This window comes from Salvelinus sp. IW2-2015, unplaced genomic scaffold (genome assembly GCF_002910315.2).
Source record: "Salvelinus sp. IW2-2015 unplaced genomic scaffold, ASM291031v2 Un_scaffold2320, whole genome shotgun sequence".
Classification (NCBI taxonomy): domain Eukaryota; kingdom Metazoa; phylum Chordata; class Actinopteri; order Salmoniformes; family Salmonidae; genus Salvelinus; species Salvelinus sp. IW2-2015.
This window is the reverse complement of record NW_019943645.1, coordinates 12,422-29,410: the sequence shown is the minus strand read 5'-3', so window position 1 is coordinate 29,410 and position 16,989 is coordinate 12,422. Positions and strand designations below refer to the sequence as shown.

The following is a 16,989-nucleotide window of genomic DNA, read 5'->3' as shown; positions in this document are numbered from 1 at the left end:
CATCCAGCTGTTAAACCATCTCACTTCTTTCAGGACGATCTCAGAGGCTCCCTTGCTTGTTACAATCCTGAAGCTGCCGTCTGATAGTTTGATGACCGTGGGACATGGACTTCCTGGTCGAGTTTGAAGTGTACAGCCTGGTACAATCAGAATTATATATTTCAGAACAAGAATTAGAGACAAGAATTATTAGAATTAGCAAGACAGAATTAATTAGAATTAGAGACAGAATTCAGAATAAGAGACAAATTAGAATAGAGGACAGTAAATTAGACCAGGAATTAATTAGTGAATTAGAGACAGAATTAGAGATTTAGAATTAAAGACAGAATTAAGAATTAGAGCACAGAATTAAATTAGAAATTAGAGACCGAATTTGAATTAAGAGACAGAATTTGAATTAGAGAGAATTAGAATTAGAGACAGAATTAGAATAGGGACAGAAATTAGAATTAGAGAAAGAATTAGACAGAATTAATTAGAATTAGAGACAGAATTAGAATTAGAATTAAAGACAGAATTAAGATGTAGAGCACAGACATTAATAGAATTAGAGACAGAACTTTGAATTAGAGACAGAACTGTTGAATAGAGAGAAATTAGATATTAGAACATAATTAGAATTAGAGACAAATTAGAATTAGAGACAGAATTAGAATAGAGACATAATTTAGAATTAGAGACAGAATCTAAGAATTAGAGACAGAATTAGAATTTAAGAGACAGAATTAGGAATAGAGACAGAATTGAATTAGAGGACAGAACTTTAATTAGGATTAGGAGACAGAATTAATTAGAATTAGAGACAGAATTAGAATTAGAAGACAGAAAATTTAGAATTAGAGACAACTTTTATATAAAAAACATCACATTCATCACCACCAACAAATACACCTAAACAATAATCGGTGTGTAGACCTTGTAGAGTTTCTCCTCTGGATCGGTTGCGGAATGGGCTGATAGTCTTCTTCAGGTCCAGCACCAGGCCCAGCAAGACCACACGGTCTGTCTTGTTGCCCACTTTCATGGGCAGACGCACCCTCCTTAGTGGCAGGCTGGGGAATGGGAGAGAGAGAGAGATACAGAACCATGGGGTGAGAAGTCAAATGTGTGTTTGAGATTGACTACATTGTGAGGCTCCTCAGAGGAGTCAATTTCAGAAATAACATAAAAAATAAGTATATGCTTTTTAGCATAAAACTTTACGTCACCAAATAATGGATTAAAACACTGTTTGCATCGAAGGTCTACAGTAGCCTCAACAGCACTCCGTAGGGTAGCACCATGATGTAGCCGGAGGACAGCTAGCTTCCATCCTCCTCTCGGTACATTGACTTCAATACAAAACTAGGAGACTCGTAGACCTCAGCCCCTTCCATAGGCCTACATGGTAATTGTGACCACTTCCGGAGGACGTACTCCAACCAATCAAAGCTTTTGCATTATGAACTGAACATTTGTCTGACGTGTTGAGAAGCTTGGTGAGTTGGTGACATATTTGGATAGAGATTGTGATAGTTGAGCATTTTTAAATATTATTTAATTCAAATTAGTTTCTTCAAACTACAGGAGATGGAGGAAGTTTAGATTATATATTGTTTTCTTGGTTTTAGAGTTTTTTTTTGTGTGGAGTTAGTGCAATTTATTTCAATTTGCCTTGCTAACTTTTGTAGCAGGTGCTAACGTTAGCTAGCTACCGAGTGCAGTTTTCCTCCTCCTAAAGGCTAGCTAACGCTAACAACAATGTAGTGGATGTTTGCTGAAGAACCCCTTTCATTGCCCACATCAGAACTCAAGCTTCTTGGATAAAAGCATTGATCATGTAATGAACAAGAGGTCTATGTAATTCAAACTAATATTAGAAGAACAAAAAAACACCTCAGAGATATGGCGGATGTCGTAGTGTTGAGACTGGATGTCGTAGTGTTGAGACTGGATGTCATAGTGTTGAGACTGGATGTCGTAGTGTTGAGACTGGATGTCGTAGTGTTGAGACTGGATGTTATAGTGTAGAGACTGGATGTCATAGTGTTGAGACTGGGATGTCGTAGTGTTGAGACTGGCATGTTATAGTGTTGAGACTGGATGTTATAGTGTTGAGACTGGATGTTATAGTGTTGAGACTGGATGTTATAGTGTTGAGACTGGATGTTATAGTGTTGAGAACTGGATGTTATATAGTGTTGAGACTGGATGTTATAGTGTTGAGACTGGATGTCGTAGTGTTGAGATTGGATGTTATAGTGTAGAGACTGGATTTAAGTGTAGAGACTGGATGTCGTAGTGTTGAGACTGGATGTCGTAGTGTTGATACTGGATGTTGTAGTGTTGAGACTGGATGTCGTAGTTTTGAGACTGGATGTCGTAGTGTTGAGACTGGAAGTTATAGTGTTGAGACTGGATGTTATAGTGTTGAGACTGATGTATAGTGTTGAGACTGGATGTTATAGTGTTGAGACTGGATGTTATAGTGTTGAGACGGGATGCTATAGTGTTGAGACTGGATGTCGTAGTGTTGAGGACTGGATGTTATAGTGTAGAGACTGGATGTTATAGTGTAGAGACTGGATGTCGTAGTGTTGATACTGGATGTTGTAGGGTTGAACTGGATGTCGTAGTTTTGAGACTGGATGTCGTAGTGTTTGAGACTGGATGTCGTAGTGTTGAGGCTGGATGTCGTAGTTTTGAGACTGGATGTCGTAGTGGTGAGACTGGATGTCGTAGTGGTGAGACTGGATGTTATAGTGTTGAGACTGGATGTTGTAGTGTTGAGACGGGGATGTCGTAACTGTTGAAGACTGGATGTCGTAGTGTTGAGACTGGATGTTATAGTGTTGAGACTGGATGTCGTAGTGTTGGAACTGGATTCTGTATGTTAGCACTGGATGTATAGTGTTGAGACGGATGTTATAGTGTTGAGACTGGATGTATATAGTGGTTGGAGACTGGATGTTATAGGTTGAGACTGGATGTAAGTTGTTGAACTGGATGTTATAGTGTTGAGACTGGATGTCGTAGTGTAGAGAACTGGATGTCGTAGTGTTGAGACTAGATGCTGTAGTGTTGAGACTGAATGTGGTAGTGTTGAGACTGGATGTCGTAGTGTTGAGACTGGATGTTGTAGTGTTGAGACTGGAATGTCGTACTGTTGAGACTGGATGTCGTAGTGTTGAGACTGGATGTCTTTAGTGTGAGACTGGATGTTATAGTGTTGAGACTGGATGTTATAGTGTAGAGACTGGATGTCGTAGTGTTGACACTAGATTGCTGTAGTGTTGAGACTGGATGTCGTAGTGTTGAGACTGGATGTTGTAGTGTTGAGACTGGATGTTATAGGTGTTGAGACTAGAGTGTTGTAGTGTTGAATGGATTCGTAGTGTTGAGACTGGATGTCGTAGTGTTGAAACTGGATGTTATAGTGTTGAGACTGATGGATGTTGTAGTGTTGAGACTGGATTTTGTAGTGTTGAGACTGGATGTTGTAGTGTTGAGACTGGATGTTATAGTGTTGAGACTGGATGTTATACTGTGAGGACTGGATTTATAGTGTTGAGACTGGATGTTGTAGTTTGAGAATGTGATGTATTGTTTGAGACTGAGTGTTAGTGTTGAGAACTGGATGTATAGTGTTGAGACTGGATTCCCACCTCAGACTGTTCTTTCAGGCTTCCTGATAGAGATTAGAAAAAAAAGTAAAATTTCTTTAATTCTGAGTATTTTAATAGAGTAAAACAATATAATGGGTTATGTTTTGGTCATTCAAGGGATATTTTTTACTTTGAAATAAAATGACTGTGTGGGACATTTAAATGAGTTGTGACCAGTATTCTGTATGTAATATTAAATATATTACCAAGACGCTATCCTGTCAGTCGTTACAGTACTAAGGAGTGTTTCACATTCACAATTAACCGCATCATCTGATTATTTGTTCTCTCCTGAAATTAAACCATCAAAGCGGACATATTTTAAACTACGTCTGTCATTGAAAAAACCCGATGCCATCATTAAAAGAACAAAACTTCTCTCTTTCATCATTTCCTTAAACAATAAAAAGCTAATTTAACAACATTTCTGGAAATGTATATTTATTGTTTGTAAAGAAACGCTTTATTACTGCTGCATCTCAGAAGTGTATTGGTTTGGTTGGCTAGTGGCTCATTAACCTCAATACTGCAGCCATCCTACCATTTATTGTGGTTCTATGCTTTACTTTTTGAGATTTGAAGTGGAGATTGGAAGTGAGATTGGAAGTGGACATTTGTAGTGGAGATTGGAAGTGGAGATTTGAAGTGAGATTGGAAGTGGAGATTTTGAAGTGGAAGATTTGAAGTGGAGATTTGAAGTGAGATTGGAAGTGGAGATTGGAAGTGGAGATTTGAAGTGGAGATTTGAAGTGGAGAGTTGAAGTGGAGATTTGAAGTGGAGATTTGACAAGTGGAGATTTGAAGTGGACATTTGTAGTGGAGATTTGAAAGTGGAGATTTGAAGTGGAGATTGGAAGTGGAGATTTGAGGGAGATTGAAGTGGAGATTAGTGAGATTTGTAGTGGACATTTGAAGTGGACATTTGTAGTGGCGATTTGAAGTGGACGCATTTGAAGTGGAGATTTGAAGTGGAGATTTGAAGTGGAGATTTGAAGTGGAGAGTTTGAAGTGGAGAGTTGAAGTGGAGAGTTGAAGTGGAGATTTGAAGGTGGAGATTTGAAGTGGAGATTTGTAGTGGAGATTGGAATGGAGATTGGAAGTGGAGATTGGGAAGTGGAGATTTGAAGTGGAGATTTGTGAGTGGAGATTTGTGTGCATTTGAAGTGGACATTTGAAGTGGACATTTGAAGTGGAGATTTGAAGTGGAGATTTGAAGTGGAGATTTGAAGTGGAATTTGAAGTGGAATTGAAGTGGAAGATTTGGAATGGAGATTGAAGTGGAGATTGGAAGTGGAGAGTATTTGTAGTGGAGATTTGTAGTGGAGATTTGAAGTGGAGATTTGAAGTGGAGATTTGTAGTGGAGATTTTAGTGGAGATTTGAAGTGCTTTGCTTACCTTCATTTTACAGTACAGAGGTTAGAGTTTTCAATGTGAAGGGCCAGTTTCTCAAACAGTAGACAATTTCATTTTGTATGTCACTTCAGCCCCTCAGCGTGTGAGGACTGTTATGTTGGTATCTGGGTTTAAACAGAGTGCTGTTGTACACGTGTGTGTTAGCTGGCTATGACAAGGACAAGAGACGGCAGCACATGCTTTCCTCTCCAATGTACCTCTTCGGATTGAGCTCTACTTCTGCAGGCCTCACTGTGTGTGTGGTGTGGTGTGTGTGCTGTGTGCGTGTTGTGGTGCGTGGAGGACTCAGAGAGGATACATCAAAACACTTGTATTGTAATTGAAGATGAGCCTCCTGGTTCTGTCATCCCAGCCGTCATCAGCAGAACTGTCTATCACTGAGAAGGCGCTGTCACGATGACACAGTCTCTGCATAGTGTTCAACTAGCTATCAGCCTCCATGATCCTCTGTCTCAAAATAATCACTTATTCATAATTAGCCGCCATAGCCATCTAAAAATCATTCAAAAGCTTGCTAACGCACGTGAACAGTATAATTTTGTTTTATGTCTGTATCTCTGTAATGTATCTGGATCTACAGGTATGTTTCTGTATGTTTACTGTATCTATGCAAAACAATAAGGACCACGATGGAAATAAGTCCCCGACTTTATTGTGCAATCCATCTCACATTTAAATCTGTGTACTGTGTATATACTGTATGGGGTATTTATATCTATGGCCGTGTGGAGCTACGAGTGACGCAGCAGGTCTAAGGCACTGCATCTCAATACAAGACACGTTACTACAGTCCCGGTTCGAATCCAGGGCTGTATCACTTCCGGCCGTGATGGGAGTCCCATAGGGCGGCGCACAATTGGCCCAGCGTCGTCCGGGGTTTGGCCGGGGGGTTAGGCCGTCATTGTAAATAAGAATTATTTCTTAACGACTTGCCTAGTTAAATAAAGGTTCTAGAATGAAGTTGTAGAATGAAGTTGAGAGAATAAGTTGTAGAATGAAGGCTGTAGAATGAAGGTTGTAGAATGAAGGTTCTAGAATGAAGGTTGTAGAATGAAGGTTGTAGAATGAAGATTATAGAATGAAGGTTGTAGAATGAAGATTGTGTAGAAATGAAGGTTGTAGAATGAAGATTCTAGAGTAATGAAGGTTGTAGAATGAAGATTCTAGAATGAAGGTTCTAAGAATGAAGGTTCTTAGAATGAAGGTTGTAGAATGAAGGGCTGTAGAATGAAGGTTGTAGAATGAAGGTTGTAGAATGAAGGTTCTAGAATGAAGCTTAGAATGAAGGTTCTAGAATTAAGGTTCTAAATTAAGGTTCTAGAATTAAGGTTCTAGAATGAAGGCTGTAGAATGAAGGTTGTTAGAAGGAAGGTTCTAGAATGAGGGTTCTAGAATGAGTGTTGGAGTTTGCTAAAGTGTCTGTGAGTGGGGTAGGCTACAATGACTGTGTGCTTCCTAATATGGACATCCAAGTCTGTTCCTGTACATCTTTGTGTTGAAAATGTTCAAACAAGCATGTAGGATCCTGTTGACGGTAAAACACAGGCATGCAGCCAGCCGAGAAGGACGCACTATTATATAAAGAGAGAAAGGAACATTTCAATAAGGCTTGGTTCACCTCATTTTTAGATTTAGTGTCGTTCTCCGCCGCTTGTCGTGGGAGAGAGTGTGAAGGGGTAACAGTCCATATCACACCATTGGTGCTGTCTGTCAACTTAATGGTTTATACAGTACCAGTCGAAAGTTTGGACACACCTACTCATTCAAGGGTTTTTCTTTATTTTTACTATTTTCTAACATTGTAGAATATAGTGAAGACATTCAAAACTATGAAATAACACATATGGAATTATTGTAGTAACCAAAAAAAGTGTTAAACAAATCAAAATATAATTTTATATTGAGATTCTTCAAAGTAGCCACCCTTTGCCTTGATGACAGATGTGCCACACTACCCTCTAAGACACCTACACCACCGATGTCACAGGAAGGCCAAATAGATCATCAAGACACAAACCACCCGAGCCACTGCCTGGTCACCCCGCTATCATCCAGAAGGCGAGGTCAGACAGGTGCATCAAAGCTGGGACCGAGAGACTGAAAAACAGCTTCTATCTCAAGGCCATCAGACTATTAAATAGCCACACTAGCACATTAGAGCTGCTGCCTATAGGCATAGACTAGAAATCACTGGCCACTTAATAATTGGAAGACTAGTCACTTTAATAATGGTTACATATCTTGCATTACTCATCTCATATGTATAAACCTTATTCTATCCTATTCTTACTGTATCTTAGTCTATGTATTACTCATCTCATATGTATATTACTGATTCTATTCTACTGTATCTTAGTCTATGTATTACTCATCTCATATGTATATACTGTATTCTATCCTATTCTACTGTATCTTAGTCTATGTATTACTCATCTCATATGTATAACTGTATTCTATTCTACTGTATCTTAGTCTATGTATTACTCATCTCATATGATATTACTGTTATTCTATTACTATTCTACTGTATCTTAGTCTATGTATTACTCATCTCATATGTATTCTACTGTATCTTAATCCGTTCCGGTCTGACATTGCTCGTCCATATACACTACCGTTTAAAGTTTGGGGTCATTTAGAAATGTCTTGTTTTTGAAAGAAAATGTCATTTTTTGTCCATTAAAATAACATCAAAAATGATCAGAAATACAGTGTAGACATTTGTAATGTTGTAAATTAATATTGTAGCTGGAAATGGCAGATTTTTATGGAATATCTACATAGGTGTAACGAGCCATTATCAGCAACCATCACTCCTGTGCTCCAATGGACACTGTGTTAGCTAATCCAAGGTTATCATTTAAAAGGCTAATTGATCATTAGAAAACCCTTTTGCAATGATGTTAGCACAGCTGAAAACTGTTGTTCTGATTAAAGAAGCATAACCTTGGCCTTCTTTAGACTAGTTGAGTATCTGGAGCATCAGCATTTGTGGTTCGATTACACTCAAAATGGCCAGAAACAAATAACTTTCTTCTGAAACTCATCAGTCTATTCTTGTTCTGAAAAATGAAGGCTATTCCATGCAAATAATTACCAAGAAGCTGAAGATCTCGTACAACACTGTGTACTACTCCCTTCACAGAACAGCCACAAACTGGCTCTAACCAGAATGAAAAGGAGGAGTGGAGGCCCCGGTGCACAATTGAGCAAGAGGACAACATTATTAGCCTGGGATCTAGACCACGTGCTAATGGCCAGACAACAACAACACAATTGAGCCTGGGATCTAGACCACGTGGTAATGGCCAGACAACAACACAATTAGCCTGGGATCTAGGACCACGTGGTAATGGGCCAGACAACAACACAATTAGCCTGGGATCTAGACCACGTGGTAATGGCCCAGGGAAACAACACAATTAGCCTGGGATCTAGACCACGTGGTAATGGGCCAGACAACAACACAATTAGCCTGGGATCTAGACCATGTGGTAATGGCCAGACAACAACACAATTAGCCTGGGATCTAGACCACGTGAATGGCCAGACAACAACACAATTAGCCTGGGATCTAGACCACGTGGTAATGGCCCAGCAACAACACAATTAGCCTGGATCTAGACCACGTAAGGTAATGGCCAGACAACAACACAATTAGCCTGGGATCTTAGACCACGTGGTATGATGCCCAGGCAACAACACAATAGCCTGGGATCTAGACCACGTGGTAATGCAGACAACAACACAATTAGCCTGGGATCTAGACCACGTGGTAATGGCCCAGGCAACAACACAATTAGCCTGGGATCTAGACCACGTGTAATGCCCAGGCAACAACACAATTAGCCTGGGATCTAGTAAACCTGGCAATGGCCAGACACAACACAATTAGCCTGGGATCTAGACCACGTGGTAAGGCCAGGCAGAGAAAGCACCAACTTCTCTCACACTACTAAAACGGAAAAGGACCGAATGGCGCAGTCCTCTCTCTCAGCGGATCTGTTGAGCTGCCTTTCTCAGTTTGATACGCGAATGCTCTACTGCTGGAACACCAGTCCTCTCTGGTGTGATGTTCTGTAGTCACACGCTGCACGGTCCTGTTGGTTGAATGTTCTGTAGTCACACGCTGAACACGTCCTGTCTGGTCGTGAATGTTCTGTAGTCACCACCGCTGACACGGTCCTGTACGTGGCATGTGACTGTTCTGTAGTCACACCGCTGACACGGTCCTGTCTGGTGTGGATGTTCTGTAGTCACACCGCTGAACACGTCCTGTCTGGTGTGAATGCTTCTTAGTCACACCACTGACACCGTCCTGTCTGGTGTGAATGTTCTGTAGTCACACCGCTGACACGGTCCTGTCTGGTGTGACTGTTCTGTAGTCACACGCTGACACCGGTCCTGTCTGGTGTGTGCAATGTTCTGTAGTCCACACCGCTGCACGTTCCTGTCTGGTGTGAATGTTCCTGTAGTCACACCGCTGGCACGCTCCTGTCTGGTGTGAATGTTCTGTAGACACACCGCTGAACACGGTCCTGTCTGGTGTGAAGTTCTGCAGTCACACCGCTGATACGGTCCTGTCTGGTGTGACTGTTCTGTAGTCACACCGCTGACACGGTCCTTGTCTGGTCATGTGTGAATGTTCTGTAGTCACACCGCTGGCACGGTCCTTCTGGGTGAATGGTCTGCAGTCACACCGCTGACACGGTTCCTGTGTCTGTTGTATGTCTGTAGTCACAGCTGAACAGTTCTGTTCTGTGGCTGTTACTGTAGTCACACCGCTGACACCGGTCCTGTCTGGTGTGACTGTTCTGTAGCACACCGCTGACACGGTCCTGTCTTGTGTGACTGGTCTGTAGTCACACCGCTGGACACGTCCTGTTTCTGGTGTGACTGTTCTGTAGTCACACCGCTGACACGGTCCTGTCTGGTGTGATGTTCGTAGTCACACACTGACCGGTCCTGTTCCTGGTGTTGAATGTTCTGTAGTCACCACTTGCTTGACACGGTCCGTCTGGTGCTGAATGTTCTGTAGTTCACACCACTGACACCGGTCCTGTCTGCGTGTGAATTTCTGTCAGTCACACTGCTGGCTGACACGGTCCTGTCTGGTGTGAATGTTCTGTAGTCACACCGCTGACACGGTCCTGTCTGGTGTGAATGTTACAGGAAATGTAAAAGTAGGACAACTTCCTGCGTTGAGAAAAGGAAGACGTATCTCAGGGTACTATACTATATTTCCTCAGTTAGTGGGAGGGATTTGGGACGAGGAAATGAATTATAAACTTACTCTACATATCAATCACCCAAACTGCCCAAAACTTTTTCAGACATTATTCTCGAAGGTGGTTTAGAACAGAGAGAGAGGGAGAGAGATGATCCATTTCGAGTCTCTATCATGTGATGACTCAATCCACACCAGTGATTACATAATATCCTGTTACAAAGACAGTCCTACTGGTGCTATGCAGGCTGGGGAAAGTAGAGGCTTCTGGGGGATGGAGTTCTAACAGAACAGAACAACAGAGGCCTCTGTGGTATGGAGTCATCTTGGTTTCTGGGCAGCTGTGGGAAGCAAGGGTTTCTGGGGGATGGAGTTGGATGAAGGAACAGAATAAGAGTCCTCCTGGTACTGAGAGAAGCATAGGATACTGGGGGATGGATTTCCAACAGAACAGAAACATAGAGACCTCTGGGGGATGTAGTTATGTTAGTTGCTGGGCAGACTGTGGGAACCAGAGGCTTGTAGGAGAAGGAGTCATTTGGTGTGCAACAATAGTTCGAACTTAGATCCCTGCTGACTGACGCCAGTTTAAGAGGAATCTGAAATATTACAGTATTTTCTCTGTGTGGTTATCAAAGCCTTCTTTGGCAGTCTAGAGAGACCAGAGCCATTATGTAAACTGAGATCCTCCTCTCTGAGCTCTTTGAGGCAGTCAGGACAGGATGAGGCCTCAGAGGGCCTGCAGAGGGGAGTTCTGAGACTGAGGATATCCTAAATACATACCCGTGCTATCTTTGTAGAGGTTGAGCGTGTCCTCAAAATGTACATTGTTCTAGCTTTGAGGTTCTGAAGCCTCTGGAATGCAGCTATCTGCCGTGAGGTGTTGTGAGCTATTAGAATAGTTTGCCTAATTTCAGTTTACAGTACGTGTCAAAGTAAGTGCAGAGAATCACTGTACCATCTAAACTGTTTGGAAATATATTTTCCATAACAAAAAATATTGTATTTTCTTCTGTTTGAAGCTGGTGAACAAAACCAAAAGACACAAAAACTAAACTTAAGAACAGGAAGCATAGAGAATATATCTACAGCACCGACCCAGATACCTAGACGGGACAGACAGCAGACTGTGAATCTAGCAGTGTTTCCCTGTCATCGCTGGCTTTGTGACTGACAGGCGCCTGTCCTATCAACAGATCACTAGAAGACACATATCGTTCATTCTAGTGGGAGACAGACTTTTATCTGTAAGGGAATTGAAAAGTAGTCTAGTTCATTTAAAGCCGCAATATGGAACTTTTTAAGGGTGACCCACTGAATTCACGTAGAAATGTGTGTTCTAGATCTGTCATTCTCATTGAAAGCAAGTCTAAAATGCTGTAGATATGTTCTCTATGCGCTACTTCTATGCTTCCCGTTCTCAAGTTTAGTTTTTGTGTCTTTTGGTTTTGTTCACCAGCTTCAAACAGAAGAAAATACAATATTTTTTGTTATGGAAAATATATTTCCAAACAGTTTAGATGGTACAATGATTCTCTGCACTTACTTTGACACATACTGTAAACTGAAATTAGGCAAACTATTATAATTGTAGCAACCATGAAATGGTGGAGCGATTTCTGCATACTCCATCTTTAAATGTAAAAAAGTAGTTGGCTGAAAATGAGTCTGTAATCGACTGTATAACCGACAGCCGGCACTAGTGGAGAACACTGATGTTACCAGTAACGTGGTATAGGAGCAGGGTGTATTAAGTAGCACTAGTGGAGAACACTGATGTTACCAGTAACGGTGGGTATACGGAGCAGGGTGTAGTAGTAGCACTATGCGGAAACACCTGATGCTTACCAGTAACGTGGATAAGGAGCAGGCGTGTATTAAGTAATACTAGTGGGAGAACACTGATGTTCCAGTAACGTGTATAAGGAGCAGGTGTAATTAAGTAGCACTAGTAAAGTGTTCAAAAGAATACACTTTGATGTATCCAAGTAAGTTGGATATAGAATGCAAGTTGAATTAATTGTGCTTTAGAGTCATCTAAGTATAAAAGATTAAGAGGAACACTGATTTACCAGTAACGTAGTATATGGGAGGCAGGTGTATTTAAGTAGCACTAGTGAGAACCACTGATGTTACCAGTAACGGTGGTATAGGAAGGACAAGGGTGTATTAAGTAGCACTAGGGAGGAACACTGATTTACCAAGTAACGTGGTATTAGGAGCAGGGTGTATTAAGTAGCATAGTGGAGAAACTGATGTTACAGTAACGTGGGTTATAGGAGCAGGGTGTATTAAGTAGTACTAGTGGAGAACACTGATGTTACCAGTAAGTGGTATACGGGCAGGTGTATTAATAGCACTAGTGGAGAACACTGATGTTACCAGTAACGTGGTGATAGGAGCAGGGTGTATTAAGTAGCACTAGTGGAGAACACTGATGTTACCAGTACTTGGTATAGGAGCAGGGTGTATTAAGTAGCACTAGTGGAGAACACTGATGTTTACCAGTAACGTGGTATAAGGAGCAGGGTGTATTAAGTAGCACTAGTGGAAAGACATGATGTACCAGTAACGTGGTTATAGGAGCAGGGTGTATTAAATACGCACTAGTGGAGAACACTGATGTTCCAGTAACGTGGTATAGGAGAAGGGTGTATAAAGTTAGCACTAGTGGAGAACACTGATGTTACCAGTAACGTGGTATAGGAGCAGGGTGAATATTAAGTAGTACTAGTGGAGAACACTGATGTTACCAGTAACGTGGTATAGGAGCAGGTGTATTAAGTAGCACTAGTGGAGACACTGATGTTCCAGTAACGTAGTATACGAGCAGGGTGTATTAAGTAGCACTAGTGGAGAAACACTGATTGTACCAGTAACGTGTATAGGAAGCAGGGTGTATTAAGTAGCACTAGTGGAAAACACTGATGTTACAAGTAACGTCGGTATAGGAGCAGGGTGTATTAAGTAGCACTAGTGTGAGAACACTGGATGTTACCAGTAACTGGGTATAGGAAGCCAGGGTGTATTAAGTAGTACTAGTGGAGAACAGCTGATGTTACAGTAACGTGGTATAGGAGCAGGTGTATTAAGTAGCACTAGTGGAGAACACTGATGTATACCAGTACGTGGTATAGGAGCAGGGTGTATTAAGTAGCACTAGTGGAGAACACTGATGTTACCAGTAACTTGGTATAAGGAAGCAGGGTGTATTAAGTAGCCTAGTGGAGAACACTGGATGTTACCAGTAACGTGGTATAGGAGCAGGGGTATTAAGTAGCTACTAGTGGAGACACTGATGTTACCAGTAACGTGGTATAGGAGCAGGGTGTATTAAGTAGCACTAGTGGAAACCACTGATGTTACCAGTAACGTGGTATAAGGAGCAGGTGTATTAAGTAGCACTAGTGGAGAACACTGATGTTACCAGTAACTTGGTATAGGAGCAGGGTTGTATTAAGTAAGCACTAGTGGAGAACACTGATGTTACCAGTAACGTGGTATAGAGCAGGGTGTATTAAGTAGCACTAGTGGAGAAACTGATGTTACCAGTAACGTGGTATAGCGAGCAGGTGTGATTAAGTAGCACATAGTGGAGAACACTGATGTTACCAGTAACGTGGTATAGGAGCAGGGTGTATTAAGTAGCACTAGTGGAGACACTGATGTTACCAGTAACGTGGTATATGGAGCAGGGTGTATTAAGTAGCACTAGTGGATGAACACTGATGTTACCAGTAACGTGGTAATAGGAGCGAGGGTGTATTAAGTAGCACTAGTGGAGAACCACTGATGTTACCAGTAACGTGGTATAGGAGCACAGGGTGTATTCAGTACACTAGTGGAGAACACTGATGTTACCAGTAACGTGGTATAGGAGCAGGGTGTATAAATAAGTAGTACTAGTGGAGAACACTGATGTTACCAGTAACGTGGTATAGGAGCAGGTGTATTAAGTAGCACTAGTGGAGAACACTGATGTTACAGCAGTAACGTGGTATAGGAGCAGGGTGTATTAAAGTAGTACTAGTGGAGAACACTGATGTTACCAGTAACGTGGTATAGGAGCAGGGTGTATTAAGTAGCACTAGTTGTCTAGATTTACCAGTATTCTGGTGGTGTATATAGTATTTTACCAGTAACTGGTATAGGAGCAGGGTGTATTAAGTAGCACTAGTGGAAAATACTGATGTTACCAGTAAGTGGTATAGGAGCAGGTGTATTAAGTAGTACGTAGTGGAGAACACTGATGTTACCAGTACGTGGTATAGGAGCAGGGTGTATTAAGTAGCATTAGTGGAGAACACTGATGTTACCAGTAACGTGGTATAGGAGCAGGGTGTATTAAGTAGCACTAGTGGAGAACACTGATGTTACCAGTAACGTGGTATAGGAGCAGGGTGTATTAAGTAGCACTAGTGGAGAACACTGATGTTACCAGTAACGTGGTATAGGAGCAGGGTGTATTAAGTAGCACTAGTGGAGAACACTGATGTTACCAGTAACGTGGTATAGGAGCAGGGTTATTAAGTAGCACTAGTGGAAGAACACTGATGTTACCAGTAACGTGGTATAGGAGCAGGGTGTATAAGTAGCACTAGTGGAGAACACTGATGTTACCAGTAACGTGGTATAGGAGCAGGGTGTATTAAGTAGCACTAGTGGAGAACACTGATGTTACAGTAACGTGGTATAGGAGCAGGTGTATTAATAGCACTAGTGGAGAACACTGATGTTACCAGTAACGTGGTATAGGAGCAGGTGTATTAAGTAGCACTAGTGGAGAACACTGTATGTACCAGTAATCTTGGTATAGGAGCAGGTGTATTAAGTAGTACTAGTGGAGAACACTGATGTTACCAGTAACGTGGTATAGGAGCAGGGTGTATTAAGTAGCACTAGTCGGAGAACACTGATGTTACCAGTAACGTGGTATAGGAGCAGGGTGTATTAAGTAGCACTAGTGGAGAACACTGATGTTACAGTAACTTGGTATAGGAGCAGGGTGTATTAAGTACACTAGTGGAGAACACTGATGTTACCAGTAACGTGGTATAGGAGCAGGGTGTTAAGTAGTACTAGTGGAGAACACTGATGTTACCAGTAACGTGGATAGGAGCAGGTGTATTAAGTAGTAGTGTGGAGACACTGATGTTACAGTAACGTGGTATAGGAGCAGGTGTATAAGTAGCACTAGTGGAGAACACTGATGTTACCAGTAACGTGGTTATAGGAGCAGGGTGTATTAAGTAGTACTAGTGGAGAACACTATGTTACAGTAAACGTGGTATAGGAGAGGGGTGTATTAAGTAGCACTAGTGAAAACACTGATGTTACCAGTAACGTGGTATAGGAGCAGGGTGTATTAAGTAGCACTAGTGGAGAACACTATGTTACCAGTAACTTGTATAGAGAGCAGGGTGTATTAAGTAGCACTAGTGAGAACACTGATGTTACCAGTAACGTGGTATAGGAGCAGGGTGATATTAGTAGCACTAGTGGAGACCGATGTCCAGTAACGTGGTATAGAGCAGGGTTAAGTAGCATAGTGGAAAACACTAGTATTTTACCAGTATCTTGGTGGTGTATATAGTATTTGACCAGTATTCTTGGTGGTTTATATATAGGTATGTTTACTATAACGTATTTGTATCATTGCAGTATATTGGTGGTGTATATGTATTTTACCAGTATGTTATACATTTATACTTGGTGGTGTATATAGTATATTACCCAGATTGGGTGTATATATATTTTACCAGTATCTTGGTGGTGTATTATATTTGACAATCTTGGTGGTATATATAGTATTTACCATGTTATATGGTGGTTATATAGTATTTACCAGTATCTTGGTGTTGTATAGTATTTTACCAGTATCTTGGTGGTGTATATAGTATTTACATATCTTGGTGGTGTGTATATAGTATTTTACCAGATATCTTGTGGTGTATATATAGTATTTACCAGTTCTTTGGTGGTGTCAGATATATAGTATTTTAGCCAGTATCTTGGTGGTGTATATAGTATTTTACCATATTTGGTGGTGTATATAGTATTTTACCAGTATCTTGGTGTGTATATAGTATTTACCGAGTATTCCTATTGGTGGTGTCTATAGTATTTTACAGTATTTCTTGGTGGTGTATATAGTATTGTTACCAGTATCTTGGTGGTTATATAGTTTTTACCAGTATCTGTGGTGGTTGTATATTATGGTATCTTTACCAGTATCTTGGTGGTGTAATATATAGTATTTTACCAGTAATCTTGGTGGTGTATATAGTATTTTACCCAGTATCTTGGTGGTGTATATGGTATTTTACCAAGTATACCATTTGTGGTGTATATAGTATTTTACCAGTATCTTGGTGGTGTATATAGTATTTTACCAGTATCTTGGTGGGTGTATATAAGTATTTTACCAATATCTTGGTGGTGTATATAGTATTTTACCAATATCTTGGCTGGTTATATAGTATTTTGACCAAGTATATTTTGTGGTGTATATAGTATTTTACCAGTATCTTGGTGGTGTATATAGTGTTTTACCAGTATCTTGGTGGTGTAGGCGCTGTTGAGGGAGATGGCATTGACCAGTATGTCCAGAGACTTGGCGTCAGCGCTCCGGGGTCTGGTATCTCCTTATAGTGGACGTCTCCCACGTAGCACGCTACGGCCGTCATGCGTTGGTGGTCAGT

General features: G+C 41.1%; 1 pseudogene; it reads right to left on the bottom strand.

The window, feature by feature from the left end:
* LOC112073617 (plasma membrane calcium-transporting ATPase 2-like) overlaps positions 1–16,989 on the bottom strand; it is a 77,195-nt pseudogene that overhangs the window by 50,028 nt on the left and 10,178 nt on the right.